This window comes from Macrobrachium rosenbergii, chromosome 31 (assembly GCF_040412425.1).
Source record: "Macrobrachium rosenbergii isolate ZJJX-2024 chromosome 31, ASM4041242v1, whole genome shotgun sequence".
Lineage (NCBI taxonomy): Eukaryota > Metazoa > Arthropoda > Malacostraca > Decapoda > Palaemonidae > Macrobrachium > Macrobrachium rosenbergii.
The window spans coordinates 7800095-7817262 of record NC_089771.1 but is presented as its reverse complement, the minus strand read 5'-3'; the positions used below and the strand labels follow the sequence as shown (position 1 = coordinate 7817262).

The 17168-nt window shown below is 45.3% G+C and overlaps 1 protein-coding gene across 2 annotated transcripts in view; it reads right to left on the bottom strand.

Moving 5' to 3' along the window:
* LOC136855348 (zinc finger protein 271-like) overlaps positions 1-17168 on the bottom strand; it is a 38886-nt gene that overhangs the window by 18116 nt on the left and 3602 nt on the right. For both annotated transcript variants that reach the window (XM_067132262.1, XM_067132263.1), the window contains exon 2: positions 2351-2483. The gene's annotated coding sequence lies outside the window, so the exon portion shown is untranslated. The remainder of the gene's footprint in view (positions 1-2350; positions 2484-17168) is intronic.

Sequence of the window (17168 nt, the reverse complement as noted above, 5' to 3'; positions counted from 1 at the left end):
TTTTTTTATCGTTAATTTCCAGTCTATCAGGTCCCTCCTCTGTTACTTCTGTAGTAGCATCCTCCTGTGTTCCTATTTTGTATTAATATTTCAAATGGCTTTGATAAAATGTTATCCATATCATTTGTACCAGTTGCTTTTTCTTTACCATTTTAGTTTTTTTCCCTTGGGCATTCATTTCTTCTTGCGATTTACTTTTCTGTGCTTCGTTACTTCTATTTCTATGTACTTTTGTTTCATTATTGGTTCCTGTTATTGAAGAATTTGTTTCTTAGATGGATCTTGCATTCCTCTCACTTTTAATTCCAACTTAGCCACTTTTATAGACATCCCTGTTTGTTCTTGTAACATTTTCAATTCTGTATTGTATACTGTATATGGTACATACATTCTTTGGACCTTGCATAATGATCTTGTCCACAGTTTACACATTTTGGCTCACTACATTTCCACTGTGTGGCATGTTCGTCAGATCCACAATAAGCACATACAGGTTCATTTCAACAGTTTTTCTTTGTGTGTCCATATTTACTACAATTTTAACATTGTAGTGGCTTTGGAACATAAGGTCTCAGTTCTCTATTTTGGCCCAAAATGTTTATTTTTTGAGGTAGATCTTGGCTCTCAAATTTCATTTTTGCAATTCTTAATACAGGCAGTCCCCAGTTAACGGCGATCCATTTTTATGGCGCTTGTCTAGTGACGAAAATCGGCAATTTTTGGTGCCGAAACTCGCTGATTTATGCTTAATGCCGTCAATAATTGGGTATTGGTGCCAATACATACCTAACAGAGGCACCGATAACCGAAAATTGGTGCTTTTTGGCGCCGATAAGCCCTGAAAATCCCAAATATTCTGTTAGCGGCGATTTTCAGTTGTCATCACACCCTTGGAATGGAACCCCCACTGATAACCGGGGACTGCCTCTACTTTATTATTCTGTTTACTTGGTATTATATATACCTCACAACCTTGGACTTTGGTATACTGTATCTCATTTTAAGAGTCCAACAGGACATTCTTATCAACCGGTTCGTCATTATTTTCAGGAAGTACAATAGTACCCAGAATGCTGTTCATAATGTCATGCTTCTTTACTTTTGTATTCCACTGTCGATACTTTTCATGGATAGATAGTCTTCAGACTGGTTTTTTGTTGTGGCTTCTATAAGCCATGTCTTCATTTTTATTTGTCTAAACAACATTTCTGTTGTTGAGTGTCTTTTTAATAAGAAGTTTTCCAACTTTAGGGCCAAGATTTGTTGTTCTGTTTCCATGGTTAGAAACCTTGACCAACTTTCACTCCCAAAGAGAGAGTCAAAATGAGTCAAGGTTGGGTCAACACGATATTTACTTCTTTTGGATTTGCTGTGCACTGGAGCATAAGGTTCCAGTGTGATTACATTTGGCTTCTTTTTTGTTTTTCCTAAAGAGAGGTTGTTAGAGGAGGCTCCAGCGGTTGTCAACTGTGCCGAGTCACTACCATCAAAGGGTTATGGGGTACTCGAATCTTTATTTTCACTTAGCATAAAGATTTGAGGGAGAGAAAAAAAAAATTAACCTGAAAACCTTAAAAAGATATCATCAGCTTTTCATGGAATTTTATTCTTCCACCACTGGCACAAGAGAGAACTGACTCCCAAATGTCAGCTCCCTACCCTATCCCATAGGGGATGGCACAACACGATTATAGTGGCCCAAATGTAAGCCAAACCCGCTTGCTAGGACTGAGAATATTACAAGAATGCAATCATCCCCACCCTAATCATGTTATGGGCAAACCACATAGAATGCCGAGAGTTCTATCCCCAGAACCAGACCCGCCCCTGCCCCGCCCGCCCTTGGGTTCTATGGTCCAGCCCTAAAGAATAGTCCTGCCTTTGAGCTATAAATCTGATAACTCTCAGGTCTGGACATTATCGGGCAGTTGATGGTCCTACCACAGTTCCCACTATTTAGCTCTGGACATAAACCCAATCCCAGCTATGATACCTTTTCCTATTTATCAGGTCCTATAAATTTTAGCAAAAGTGGAAGATTCCACAAAAATTAATCCAAACAAATGTATATTGATATAAAGGAACTCTTGGACTCAAAACCAGGAACAAATTCCTGGGGTTCAAGAGTCCCCTTACCACGTCAAGGTGGTCCAGTATCGAGGGGGACGGTAGTTAACTGCCTAAACACCTTGTTCGAAAGTTCAACTGCCATTTCCAGATTTGCTGAAAGTAATTCCTAATGTAAAGGAGCAATGGTTTGTATATTGTGTCGGAACAACTCAAAAGTTACACTTCACATCATACATGTTCGACAGTGCTCAAACGTACCAATAATCTTTTAAATACTTACAGAAAATAAAGTGGACAGCAGTCTTAAAAGGTTCCCAAGAAGACCAAGAAATACATTTCCTTTTTAACAATTACTTCAACTTCACTTTCTGAGGACCTCTGACCACGTCTCCATTCGGTGCATCACGAATTGTCTGCAAGATAAAGAAACTGATCATTATAAATATACAGGAAGTTTATTAGGCTTACATTAGTATACAGGCATTAATGTTTTCCCCAGCAACATCAATATACACTAAAGACTAAAGCAAGCATACAGTACATCGATAAGTCCCCAATTCAAGCCTCACTCAGGATGTTAAAGTAAAATAATATGACATATTTTAAAAGTAATTTGTACTTTTCAAAATTATACAAACCCGAGGTCTTTATATAGGAATTACCTTCAGCGCAGCTAGAAACCAGCCACTTAACTTTTAAACAAGATGGTATGGTAGTTAACTACCAAACGACTGGGTGGGAGTCCTGCCCACCCTGGTTGGCAGAGCACAATTTATCTTCGGCCCAGGTATGTGCTTGTCAGCTTGAGGGGTGTCATGAGGTGGACACTCAACTATAAAGACCTCAGGTTGTATAGTTAGGAAAAAGACAAATTACTTTTAAAATTTGTCATTTGTTCCTACACAATATACAAACCTTTTGTTCTTTATATAGGAAGACTTACTTCTTGGTGGGAGGAATCTGGGTAAGTCCCTGAACTGACTGTTAGTTCGCCACACCTACAGTAGGTCTTCTTCCTGGTCGAAAGATCAAGGAAGAGGACCGTGTCTCTGACAAACTGAATGAAGTATAGCAACTGAAAGTTCAATTGTCAGACTTCTGGGCACTTTCTCAAATAAATGGGTTATAAAAGGAGCATCATTTGAGAAAAAGGCTAGGTCGAATCTTGTATCGGAGACAATGTTAAAGCCATGTATAAGCAATGGGTTTACACTGGCCCTCCCTCTCTCCTTGCTAGAGAGAGGGGAGGGTTGCTTCTATACATCAATAGATTATAGAATGGTTACTCAGTTATAGAAAAGTCACCTGCACCAACGCTCGTTCCAGCTTCGTGACGGCTCGATAACCCTTTGCTCGCAGGGGAGGGTAAGGTTGAAGGAAAGAGGGAGGGCAGGAGGACTAGTCACACACACACACACACCATACTCTCCTTTTGCAACCGTACATCTTAGACAAGATGCTACCTGTCCTCTTAGAGGAGCAGAGAGAGCTACACAATTGTTGAGCAGCCACCACAGGACCTAAGGAAAATGTGTCCAGGGGCTTATGGGCAATATCTCAGAGGTAGGAGGTGGTGAAAGTGGTCTGGGGTGAGCACATTCCTGCTTCAGAACCTGAGGAACCTACAGATTCTTCCTGAACGTGAGGGACATACCAATGCCCCTGACTTCATGGGCTCTCGCCCGGAACATACTGGAGTCCTCCTCGCCTGACGGAGAGTACGCCCCTTTGATTGTCTCACGAAGCCAGAAAGAGATAGTGTTCCTGGACACCTCTTCCTTGGTCAAGCCAATGCTAACGAAGAGTCATCAACACTCAGGCTTGAGATGGCAAGTCCTCTTCTGATAACTCCAAAGCACTTTAACAGGACACAGTAGCATCTCGTCTGGATCATTACCAACAAAGTCCATTAGGGAAGGGATCATAAAAGACTCAAATCTGGCATCAGGGACTGACGGATTCTGAGTCTTTGCCAAGAAATCCAGGATAAAATCGAGCGTGATTGATCCCCATCCCCTCGAACGTTTAGCATCGATGGAAAGTCCATGCAGTTCGCCTACTATCTTTGCCAATGCCATTGAAAGGAAGGTCTTGAGGGTCATACCCTTGCCTGATGACTCTCGTAGAGGCTCATGGTGCATGAGTCAGGCTCCTCAGAACAAGAGCCACATCCAACTCAGGGGGTCTGAGTTTCCTGGGAGGGTAAGACCTTTCGAAGCTCTTCATCAGTAGAGAAATCTCCAGCGAGAAGGAGATATCCACACCCTTCAGGCATATGACTAGGCCAGGGCAGCCCTATAGCCCTTTACAGCTGAGACAGAGAGGAGCCTCTCTTGGCGAAGAAAGATGAGAAGGTCTGCTACCTGCTGAATCGTAGCTCCAACCGGAGAGAGATCCCATCTATGACACCAACCACAGAAGACAGCCCATTTTCCCTGGTACAAAGCTGCAGAGGATTATTGAGGGTATCCAGACATCTCTGTTGCTGTGTGGTGAGAAAACCCTCTCACTCACAAGAGGTGCTGGACAGTCTCCAAGTGTGAAGTGAAAGAGACTCCACTGACTGGTGGTAAGCCAAACAGTACAATTATATTTATAATAATGATGATTTAAATAATGGTTATTTTGCTTACTGTATCCAATTACAGTATATTGCATGTATTATGATATTGTTACGTTATTACAAATAATAAACATTGTCGTCATGCACCATGTGCATTTGATATTTTTACATTCTCAAAACCTCCGCTGATCGAGTACTACCGACCGACAACATCATTGCCATTAGTTGCTACAAAAAATATTATTTGGGGATACTTTTCCTTGTAAATTAACAAAGTTGGGTTTAAAACATGCACATTACTTAACTGTATAAGCAGTAAGTGCGATTTCGCCAGTTCCGGACATCACTTTCACCGGCCCGTTTTTCATTTTATTAAGCCTCACATAATAAAACCTACAGCTTTAATGTACTGGTATTCTTTCTTAAGATCTCCATTGCCTGAAGGATGAATAAAAATGTATTTTAGTTTTTTCATGGAAGCCACCATTCAGGATCGGCAAGTTTTAACAACTTAACTCTTAATAAATGCTTACTACTTACGGTAAATGATGTCAGCAATCAGCTGTTTCTCGATTCGTTTGTTATATCAATACAGGTTTACAATCCTTCATCCGGAGTTCTAAAACCAGAGAGAGAGAGAGAGGATGGAGATCAGAGAGAGAGAGAGAGAGAGAGAGAGAAGAGAGAGAGAGAGAGAGAGAGAGATTGTTACACTGACAAATACCATTTGCAAAAGTCGAATTATAGTTGTACTGATAATAATGATAATTTTGATAAATCTATTGTTTTACTGCATCCAATTATATTGCACATACAGTATTACTATACAGGTTAACGGCGGGGGGTTCCGTTCCTGGCTGAGCACCGCTAACCAAAATTTGCCGAAAATGATGGTAATAAATGGTGTTTACGACGTTGTAAGTGCCAATAAACTGCTTGTTGGTACCGATAAACTGCTTACCGATGCCGAAGTTTGTTTACTGTCGCCGAAAATCTGGTTAATGATGTTGTTAGCCTAGTGCTGTAGAACCGAAAAGCTGTTAACCCACACCGCCGAAAAGCAAGGACTGCCTGCATTGTCATATTATCATGTTAAAAAATATGAACATGGCAACCATGCACCATTTGCATTCTGGTTCTGTTTATATTCTTGAAATCCTCAGCTGATTCATGTTACCGACATCACCAAAGCATTAGTTGCTGAATGACACTCAATTCAGAGGTAGGTTTCTTTGTTAAATTATCAAAGCTGGGTTTAAAAAATGTCACTACTTTATAAATAAATGCCAAAAAGTAAAAAAGTACATGTGATTTTGCCAGATTCAGATGTTGCCTCTTCTTCTAAAACAGTTTGCAGTTTGCTCATTATTCATTTCTTCAGACTCAGCTTTAACCTCCTGCTTAAATTTGGTGGCATACTTTCTTAACACATTCTCTGTTGCATGAAGGATGACTAAAAATATATTTTATTTTTATTCATGGAATTACATTGAAAATAAGCAAGATTTTAACAAGCTGACAACTGAAATGCAACTCTAAAAACATTTGTCAGTTATGTTAACTAACCTCGGCAAACAAATGTTTCTCGATTCGGTTGTTTATGTCAGTACTTGCTGGAAACTGACCCTGGTAACTGAGCTTGTCTACCATTACGTTGTTCTTGCCTGGAAAGTATCTGGCCGACAGCTCCACCGAGCATGCCACTACCCACTCATGCACCTGCACTGTCAACAGGTGAAGTGAAAGAGACACTAAGCCCACTTGCTTGTTGACATATGCCACTACTGTGTCCCGTCACTCGATCCTGAAACCCTTGGAGAGCCAGGAAGGTTTCCTTCAACTCAGGATATTGATGTAAAGATGCTTGTTGTTTTGGCTCTACACACCTGTGACATCCCATCCCTTGGTTGAAGCATCTGAGAACAGAAGCATCTCAGGGAGGGGGAGTGTGCAGAGACACTCCTGTTACGAGGTTCCTGTCGTCCAGCCACCAGGTGAAGTCCTGTCTTACTTCCTCCGAGAGAGGAATGGGAAAGGACATGGAGTCCCATGCTGGAGACCAGAATCTTTCATTCCCATTAAAGAGAACGAAGGTGAAGCCACCCATGAGGAACCAGCTTCTCCAAGGATGACAGGTGTCGGAGAACGACCAGCCATTGCCAACCTGGTTGCTCCTGCTGAGACAAGAACAGCTACGCTGCCTTCCTGAGCCTGCTAATACACGAGTCTGAGGGGAAGACTCTCACTGCTGCCGCTTCTATCAGCATGCCCATGTACTCTGTCCTCTGTTTGGGTGTGAGACTGGATTCTTGATATTTACCACAACCCACAGGTCATGGCAAAATCTGAGGTGGCGATCCCTGTCCTGCAGCAACTGCGACCGAGAGCTCGCCAGGACTGGCCAATCGTTGAGATACCTTAGCAGATGCATCCCGTGTGAATGGGTCCAAGCTAACACAAGAATGAACACTCATGTGAACACTTAGGGAGCAGTTGAAAGCCTGAAACAGTGTGCCTGAACTGGAATGTTGTTTCTCTGAGGATAAAGCGTAGGTACTTGCTAGAGGATGGATGGATGGGTTATTTGGAAATATGCATCCTTCATATCCACCGTAAGCATGAAGTCAGACTCCCTGATGGCTGCAACACCAGCCGTGTTGTTTCCATTGTGAACCAAGTCTGGCGAATGAATCGGTTCAAGGGAGGAGATCTGTGACCATCTCCAACCCCCCGTTGCTTTCTCTACTAGAAAGACTCAGTTGTATAAGCCTGGTAACTGATCTGTCACAACTTCCACAGCACCTTTCTTCAGCATCACTTTTACCTCTGCCCGGAGGGCGAGGTCCTTCGGTGAGCCGTAAACGTACGTAGGGAGATGGACCGGGTTGTTGGTGAAGGGTGGTCAAAACTCGCAGGGAATTAGATAGCCTCCTGAAGGACATTTACTACTCAGGTTTCAGCTCAGTATCGCTGCCATGTTGCCCAATGGCTCAACAGGCACCCCACCACCACTGGCAGCATATAGAGGAAATGCAACCCCTATAGTCCTCCTCTCATTTTCTTACCCTTGCCCCTTTTCCAGACTGGAAGGAGGGTTGAAAGAGGCACAGCTGCATGCCTCTCTTGGCAGGGGCATTAGAAGGTTGGGTGTTCCCCGGGGATCCTTTGAGGCCTGGCTTTTTTTTTTTAGGGCCTGTGGAGGAAGTGCTAGCCTGACCCGAAGGTTGGGCTGCAGTGGGATGTGAAGATTTATAAGTCTTGGCCACTGCCTAGTGAACAAGATGGTCGTTATTCTTGACATGGATCTTGTCCACCGCAGCACCTACCTGGTCTCAAAGGAAGAGAGAGGTGGATCCCAGCAACGGTCCATTCCATAGAGCCAGAGCCGATTCCAGGCCAAAGAACTTGGAAATATTTAGTATGATTAGGACTGCATCCCTCCTCAGTAAGACCAGGTTCATCCACAGGTTTCTTCTTGATGCATGAGGGTGACACCATCAGCACCAAGCTGCCGCAGCATCAGACCCAGACCTAGAAGCACCAAGTCCGAGTCACCTGTTTCACCGGCAATGACTCCTCTGAGAGCACATAGTATCTCTCCCAGATACGAGAGTTCACCTGCTCTAGCACCCCTTCAGAGAGCATGGACCATGGGAAGCCCACCAAAGTCTTGGGTTCCTTATTCGGTCCCCAATACGCTTCGATGGCCGATCCATGGATGCGGCCATGTTCCCTTCCCCAACATCATTGTGCTGAAGAATTGGCTTCTCATTCTCTATAAAGGTCCTTTGTATCTTGGGGGTGTCTGAATCCTGAGGGAGAGGACCATTGGGTTCTTCCAGAACACTGTCCTCCCGATCTATTCTCCCTGCAGGAGGAGAAATTGGGCAGAACCCCCTGATCCCTTCTCGACCACTTGGGCTTGTGTCCAAGGACCAAACCCGGAATGTAAGCCTTCGTGGTGGGACTGTGTTGGGTGTGGCATCCCAACTGGAGACCCTTCTATCCTACTCATGCCTCCCAGTGTAACCCCAGGAGGTTGAGAGAACAGGTGAGAGGGATCGGGCACTCTTCCCTGTCCTGTCGGAAGCTGAAGCCCTGGCAGGAGAGGAAAGCCATGTGCGACCACCAAAACCCGCAGTGGTGATGGCTGCATGGGTCTAGGAGAGCATCCCCATGCATGCAGGAGTGGGGGTGTGCTATCTTGAGGAGAGCACATGGACTCACGCAAATGCGCACGGAGCTATCCCCAGGTGAGCAGGCTCATTCATGTGAACATGAGCTCGAACTGACCAAGGGAGAGCGATCACACCCTCTCTCAGGTGTGAGCTCAGGCTGTCCTCATGACATGTCCCAGTCTTCTTTGAGGCTGTGGCCTCCTGATGAGAAGACTGTGATGGGGGGAACTGAAGCTTCTCCGGTGATCAGACTCTCAAGTTGGGGCTACACCTGTACAGGGACCCTGGATGCATACCCGAGCAAGTACTGTCAGGAGGTGAGGAAGCACCTGTTTGTTTAATCACCTTCTCTCATGTAGTGTCTGAACCAGTCCATGAAGCTGACTTCATGGTACCAGCAGAGGTGGCTCAGGGTTTGCTGGAAACCCGAGTACCTGGGGTGACACTGTCCTCCTTGTAGGTCCGCACATTAGGAGCCCCCGCATCATGTAAGGAATGTTCATCAATGGCTTTCTCTACCCAAGTGTCTGAAGAGACACAGGAAGAGGTAGGCACTACACTAGTCCCGGAAGGTGACTTCCTGGAACTAGTATCAGTACGCGGGTACTCTTGGATACCCGTGCACTCAAGGCTCCCAAGTCACTGGGTCTCTGAGAGACACGTGGCATGGCCCCGTGTCCGAAGACTGGGGAGAGCCAGTAAGAGACCCATGTCTCACCCATGGAGGGAGGCACCCCTTTGGAAGACCCAATGCGGGACTTCTTCCGGGCGGGAGAAGCAACCTCATTCTTCCTCCACTGCTGAGCTTTGGAGGAAGGGGAGGAGGCAGCAGATGACGGCGACAAAGACTACACCTTGCAACCCCTCCTCTTCAACTTCTTCTTGGATACCTTCTTCAGCAGCGTGTGGAGGAGCTGATCCCTAATGGAGGGGGGAGCAGAGACAACACTGGGAGGCAGGTCTACAGGCTGGTAGGTCACAGCAGGGCATGCGGCTAAGTCTTATCAACCACAGCAGAGGTCGTCAATGGATGTGCACGAGTAAATACGATGGTTGACAAGGGTGCCATAGCATACATCACAAGAGTCATAGAAGTGATTGATACAGCAGCGTGAGTCACTGGGGGCATGGAAGGGACATTAGAAGCCCTCAGGTGACTTGGCAAGCCCTGCATTGAGGGAACGCCTAAGGGACCCAGAGAGTGCCACGTCTCCCAGAGTTTCTCGGTCTCCTTCCACACCTGGAAAGAAAGTAGGGTTAGGGTTGGCAGTCACTTCTCACTCTGAAGGGGGTTCCTCGCCCCCCCCAAACCCAAAACGAGCAAAGACCACCTAGCAGAGGTTGTGCTGGTTGCCAGCTCCCTAACGCTGACTTCCGCCTGGTGAAGAAGGGGAGAACACTCCTACATGGGGAACAGAAAAGCATGGGAGTTGCACAGGAGGAAGGAAGAACAAGAAGGATCAGCAACCAATGGTGTCATTGGGGGGCTATTACCACCGGATGACACCTTGGAGGCCTTCTTCTTGTAGTTCCTCCTCTGCATGAACTCCCCACCCACCACCCCCATTTTGCACTGGCAACCAGTCATGACACTCAATCATGCCCCCTGCAACTGGTGCAGAGGACATGAGGGTCGACATCAAAGGAAGGAGTGGTAGCAATTGAAGGTTCTAGAACCAGTACCAGGGCAGATGCACTGAGTACTGGCTTTACACTCCAGACACTTATTAGATGATTCATGGGTTTGCACTGCAACACAAATACACAAGCAAGCACACAAAGATATATAAAAAATAACAAAATGCAAATCCCACCGGGAATGATGACTGAAACAAAGCGAAATGCCAGGCAGGCAGAGGGTGCAACAGGAGCTCCACGTAGCATGACGGCTGAAAGCAAAGCGAGTGCGTACCAGCCGGAGAAGCGGGACTCCCACCCAGTACCCGATAGTTAACTACCTTACCACCATGTTTAAAAGTTAAATGGCCATTTCCAGCTGTGGTGAGCATATTCCTTATGGAAAGACCAATGGTTTGTAAATTGTGTAGGAACAAACAACTTTTATTTAAATCATCATTATTATAAATATAGTTGTACTGTTTGACTTTTGCTAATGATTATTTTTCTTCTAAAAATATTTTGGTTTTTCAAGGTTTTCGGTTTTTAGAATTACGGATAAGAGATCATAAACCTGTGCTCGTCCGTCATAATTTTAACCAATCTGACGTCAAGCTGTGATGCAAATGCTTAGTTAATTTATTTAGCATTTCATCGATTCTTGGAATAATTCTTGATTTTTAAACTGGCAAGCTTAGTTTCTGCATGGTTGTGCTGGCAATAACCTAATCTAGAATAAATACAGTAAGGGATTAGTTTCCAACTACCACTGACAACGAGGTAATAAGGACACCATTCACTACCCTGTGGCACTTTAGATTAATGCAACTATCAAATATCCCCTTTATAATTTCTGAAGAAATGTTAACAGTGTTTGGTACTGCAATAGTTCATGCATTTGGAGAAATTAATTTATCAAACCATTACTCTCTTCTGTAAGACAGTCACCAGGCTAGGCTAGGCCAAAGAGGTATTCCTTGACAACCCCATGTTTCTGAAGGCAATTAAACACACGAGAGTCTGTTACATTGAGAAAACTGTTTTTCTATGTCAACAATGCCACAAATTATCATCAAATGAAATATAAGGGGACGTTCTCTTCTTAAGAATCCTCTATGTTTCCTTTTGTTGCCATTTTTGGGTAGCCTACTAGACTTCACTCTGCTCATCCTGTATATTATATTTTTCTTGCTGTTTCAGAGCAACTGCAAAAATTGTATATGAATTATTTTTATTAAAACACTCCTTTCATGTTTTAACAGAGTAATTTCACTGGTTCTTATATCTGTCACATTACAAGGGCCATAAACTACACTGGCGTCATGACACTTTGTTCTTGACAAGTTGTGCTAGTTATACAACTCTGGTAAAAGCTTCGAAGTACTGTATCCTATTTTTACCCTATACAGGCAGTCCTCAGTTATCGGAGGGGTTCCGTTCTGAGGGTGTGATGATAACCGAAAATTGCTGATTTTCGCGCCTTTTTTGCGAATTTCGGGGCTTATCGGCACCAAAAAGTGCCGATTTTCAGTTACCACCTGCCTCTGTTAGGTATGTATTGGCGCCAATACCCAATTATCAGCTCTGATAAGTGGAAATCGGTGATTTTCGGCCCCGAAAATTGCTGATTTTCATCGCTAGACAGGCGCCGTAAAACCGGGTCACCATTAACCGGGGACTGCCTGTACGTAGCTATTATGCATTTTCCACATGCAAAATGAATTTTCAATTTTAAAATTAATTTTTGTACACTTACCTACCTGCAGAACTAATATTTGCATGTACCTTTCATGCCCACGATAAACTGACCAACATTGAATCTTAAACATTCAATATAGACATAAAAATACTGCATATATATATGCATACACATATAATCCACATACCTACACCTATAAATACATATATACATGAGGAACTTAAGATCCAAAACAATTGGCAACAAGCCAGTTGGTCTCTATGAAATTAGACCATTGTCACTTGTTCCCGGTTGTTAAAGTAAAAACAACCCAATCCCCCCAGGGCTGGGGGAGCAACGGAGCGCCCTCCCACACCAAGCCATTCCTTCTGTAAGCAAGTGCATCAACTGGCCTATTAAGCAAAAGTGGGGAGGCGGGAGGGTGCCTATTAGTTCTGCAGGTAAGTATTCAAAAATTAATTTTAAAATTGAAAATTCATTTGTTTCATACCAACCTGCAGAACTAATATTTGCATGATTCCCAACATTGAAAATTGGATTGCGGGATGCAGTTAATGGCACTCAAAACAGGCTTGTTGTGTAATTATAACCTTAAGATTCTGATGTATCTTAAAAGTGACTTACCAAAACTGACAATGCAGGCTTGCGATGTCTCAGTAAAAGAAAATGTGGCTGATTGTCAGATGGGCATTATGTCAGTCCATCTGCCTAAGGTGGCCCATTAAGTTCCACACCAAGTCAGACAACCACTCTCTCATACCCCCTGCTCACAGACTCCAAAAGCTCAATCTCCCAGTCTTGAATTAAGGCAAGTGGCAATGACTGATATGTCATGTGAACTGGCAAACCTAGGTCTGAGCACCCACGGCTCCCTAAACACAAAACCCAGGGGTATGCAAATCGGTTCCCTAACCTGACGGTCAGGAAGAGCCAACGAGAAACCCACTGCCTCCTCGGAAGGAGGCAGTCCCTAGAAGTCCAAGGGCATCAAGGGGAAAGAAGCAGCTTTCCTCACCTTCAGCTGACGGAGGTCTATCCGGTTCCCGGGACCCCTCAAACCTCGGGAGAGGAAGGGAAGAGGCAGCAGAAGACGAATTTGAAGATTAGTTGAAGACGACGGCAGCTACTTCCACAGGGTGACTTCCTTCACCTTCACTCCAACATCTTCCACAGGATGGTGGACACGAAACATCGTAACCATCAGGGCAGCTAGGCAGGATCACAACGGAAGCGGCCCAGGACACCACCACCAGGAGAAGCAGCAGGCATGACCAGGACAGCCGATGCAGGAGCTACAGCAACGGCCAGGAATGTCACATGAAAGTCACCAGCAGCGACAGGAATGATCAGGATGGCTGTGGCAGGAGACCAGGAAGAGCTGCCCAGAGACTGTTGTCGAGTCAACAGGAGCATAACACAGGAAACATCAAGAGCAGATGGACCACAGATACGCCGGAGGCAGTGCCATAGCATATGTGAAGGCCAGCAATGACAGCGATCGATCTATATCAGCGGGAACAGAGTCAGAACGATCCTGACATGGAACTGTGCTGTTCCGACCAGGTACTGTGGTCGATCCCTAAGCAACAATGAATGAACGCTGGGACTCTTTCATGCGAAGATATCCCAACTGAGACACCTAGCCAACTACTGCTGTGCCTGCAATGCTCACTTTCAGGTTGACAGTGAGCATCACAGGCACAGTAGTAGTTGGCTGGACATCTCAGTTGGGATATCTTTGCATGAAGGTGTCTGGACGTTCATTCATTGTTGCTTCGGGATCGACCACAGTAACTGGTTGGAATGGCATAGTTCCATGTCAGGACTGTTCTGACTCTGTTCCTGCCGATGTGCATCGATCGCTGTCATTGCTGGCCTTCATGTATGCTGTGGCACTGCCTCTGGCGTATCTGTGGTCCATCTGCTTTGATGTTTCCTGTGTTATGCTCCTGTTGACTCGACGACAGTCTCTGGCCGGTTCTTCCTGGTCTCCTGCCGCAGCCATCCTGATCATTCCTGTCGCTGCTGGTGACTTTCATGTGACATTCCTGGCCATTGCTGTAGCTCCTGCTTTCTGAACCGCTTCTGTAGCTCCTGCATCGGCTGTCCTGATCGTGTCTGCTCCTCCTCCTGGTGGTCGTGTCCTGGGTTGCTTCCATTGTGATCCTGCCTAGCTGCCCTAGAGGTTATGATTTTTCGTGTCCACCATCCTGTAGATGTCGGAGTGAAGGTGAAGGAAGTCACCCTGTGGGAGTAGTTGCCGTTGTCTTCAACTAATCTTCACTTTCATGTTCAGCTGCCTCTTCCCTTCCTCTCCCGAGGTTTGAGGGGGTCCTGGGAACCAGATAGACCTTCGTCGGCCAAAGGAGAGAAAGGCTGCTTCTTTTCCCTTGATGCCCTTGGACTTCTAGGGACTGCCTCCTTCTGAGGAGGCAGTGGGTCTCTTGTTGGCTCTGAGGGAAACTGCCCTACGCAGCGAGAGGAGGCGCCTTAGAAGAGGTCACCTGACCGCGCCCCCCACCTGCAGTCTTCACCCAATGAGCGAGATAAGAGGGCAAAGGAGAGAGATCTTTGCCGAACCTACAGGGAGAGAGAAAGAAGGGGAGGCCACCAAGGATGCCGTGGAAGTGGAACTCACTGATGACGCCCGCAACCTCCCCTGCAACTCTCTTTAGTAAAGGAAGTAGTCATGCCCTTGTACATGGAGGGTGGGAGCCAAAGAAGGGGAGTGAACTCTTACGTCCCTTTCAATATAGGGGAGCGAAGATACTACGTCCCAGTCTAATATCTCCAAACGTACAGGGGAACGCCTTCAGTATCTAAATAAAGGGCTACTGGAAGAGAAACATTACCACTCGGTTGCACCCCTCTAAATACGCCCTTGGCTATCAAACCCAAGACATACGCAGGGGAACGACGGCTCATGCAAGGCTATCACAGATCATGGGTTTGTATTAATAAATATCAAACACGTGATATATACACAAAAATAAAGATCCCACCGGGATAATAAAGAGCTTAATGACAGTCAGGCAAAGAGATACGGAAACACGTGTGCAACGTACTTTTGATGACATCTCACAGAGATCTATCCACCACTCCTTCTGGGGCCACCAAGGAGCTGTGAGTGTGACCCTGCACTGAGATGACACTCTTTTCTTGTTCAAAACTTGTTGTAGAATGGGAATTGGAGGGTAAGTACACGGCTCCAGGTGCAACCAGTTCTGGAGCATAGCATCCACTCCTGCCACCACAGGATCTCGACATGGGCTGAAATAAACTGGAAGGCGATAATTGAGAGCTGTGGCAAAAAGATCCACTGTTGCCGGCCAAAGGTGAACCAGGTGGTCGAACACCTCTTGTGCTAGTGTCCACACTGTGCTGAAAATCTGATCTGATCTGCTGAGGGCATCTGCAACTACGTTCTTCCTCCCCATCACAAACTGAGTAAGCAGTGTGACCTGATGGACTTCGGTTCAACGAAGGATCTCCTGAGCAAGTTGATTTAGAGCCTGCAATTTGGTGCTGCTTTCTTTCCTCAGGTATGATATTGCCATGCAATTGTCTGAGAAGACGGTCCCCACAACAGAGCTGCACTGTCGGTGAAAGGGTGAAGACCTGGCTGGATTGCCTTTAGCTCCCGTCAAATGATGGACTTTTGTTGATCCTCCTTTGTCCATCTCCCTGCCATGGAAGACCTCCGTACTACTGCTCCCCAACCCTGATCAGAGGCGTCGCATGACAACATTAGATCTGGGAAATTTGATTTCAGAGAGACTCCTTGAAGGAGAATCTATTGCCCACCATTGAAGATTCTCCCATATTTCTAAGTCCCATGGAATTCAGACTTTCTGGTCTTCTCCTTGCCATTTTCTGTGAAGCATATGCTGCAGTGCCCGAACCCGACGTCTCCCCAGGGGGACTAGTGCTATAAACAAACCCAAATACTCCAACAGATGAAGCCACAGATATGCCAGGGGACTTTTCTGACCCAAAAACTTGCTTATGCAGGTTTGAATTGTATCTATTTGTTTCTGTGTCCGAAAAGCCTTCAAAACTGTAGCCCGAATTCTCATTCCTACATATAAGCTTCCTGCTTCAGAATGAGGTCTGACTTGTCGAGATTGATTATTAAACCTAACTGAGAACATAGACTTAGAACTACATCTTTCGCAAGGAGAGCCTCTCTCAGGCTGCTCGCAAGAATTAGTCAGTCGTCCAAGTACCCGAGGCCATGAGAAGCAGACCGTTGCCCACTAGAAGCTGAAGAATTACCCCTACCAATGCCTAAACCCTGAGATTTTCCTCCTCTAAATTTCTTACGAGGGCCAACAGGCTGATCCTGCAAAACCCACTTTGTCTTATCCAAAGCTTGGGGCTTCTGAGAACAGGAAGGCTAGTGAATGACAATGGTACACTTATTCTTACTGTTTAACTACTTGAGAAAGCAATGCCTGATCACGCCTCCTCTTAACCTCAAGATTAGAATCATCTAGGGCTTTATCAAGAACTGCCTCATCAAAAAGACCCCCCTTCCAAGAAGGGTGATGCTCTAGGTTTCTTCTTGTTTAGGTATGAAAGAGTAAGAGGGGCATGTCCTAAATAAAAGTCCCTAGGCTTAGCCGCAAGAAAGAACTTAGGGTTAAACATCTCTGACGTAAATTGTTTCAGGGAGGTATTAAAACTATTTGCCAATTGATGGTAAAGTGAAAGGTTGTCATCAATAAGACCAGGAATTGAGACATGGGCATTGTTTGCTGACCAGACCCAAACTAAAGAATTAATCTCCATCATGGTACCCAAGGCCCACTCCAACTTTGAACAATCATCCACTGAAATCCCAACCTGATTCTTCAGAGAATTACTAGAAGCGGATAAAACATTAGCTATATTCTCATTCAAGGTCTGAGTTGAACATGAGGAACCTGAAACTCTACAATATTTCTTCCTGTATGTCAAAGCAGGGATGGGAATATCTGTTTTACCTTCTAAAACCTTGGCAACTGCCCTATCATTAGCAACGTCTCCTGTCGTTTCAACA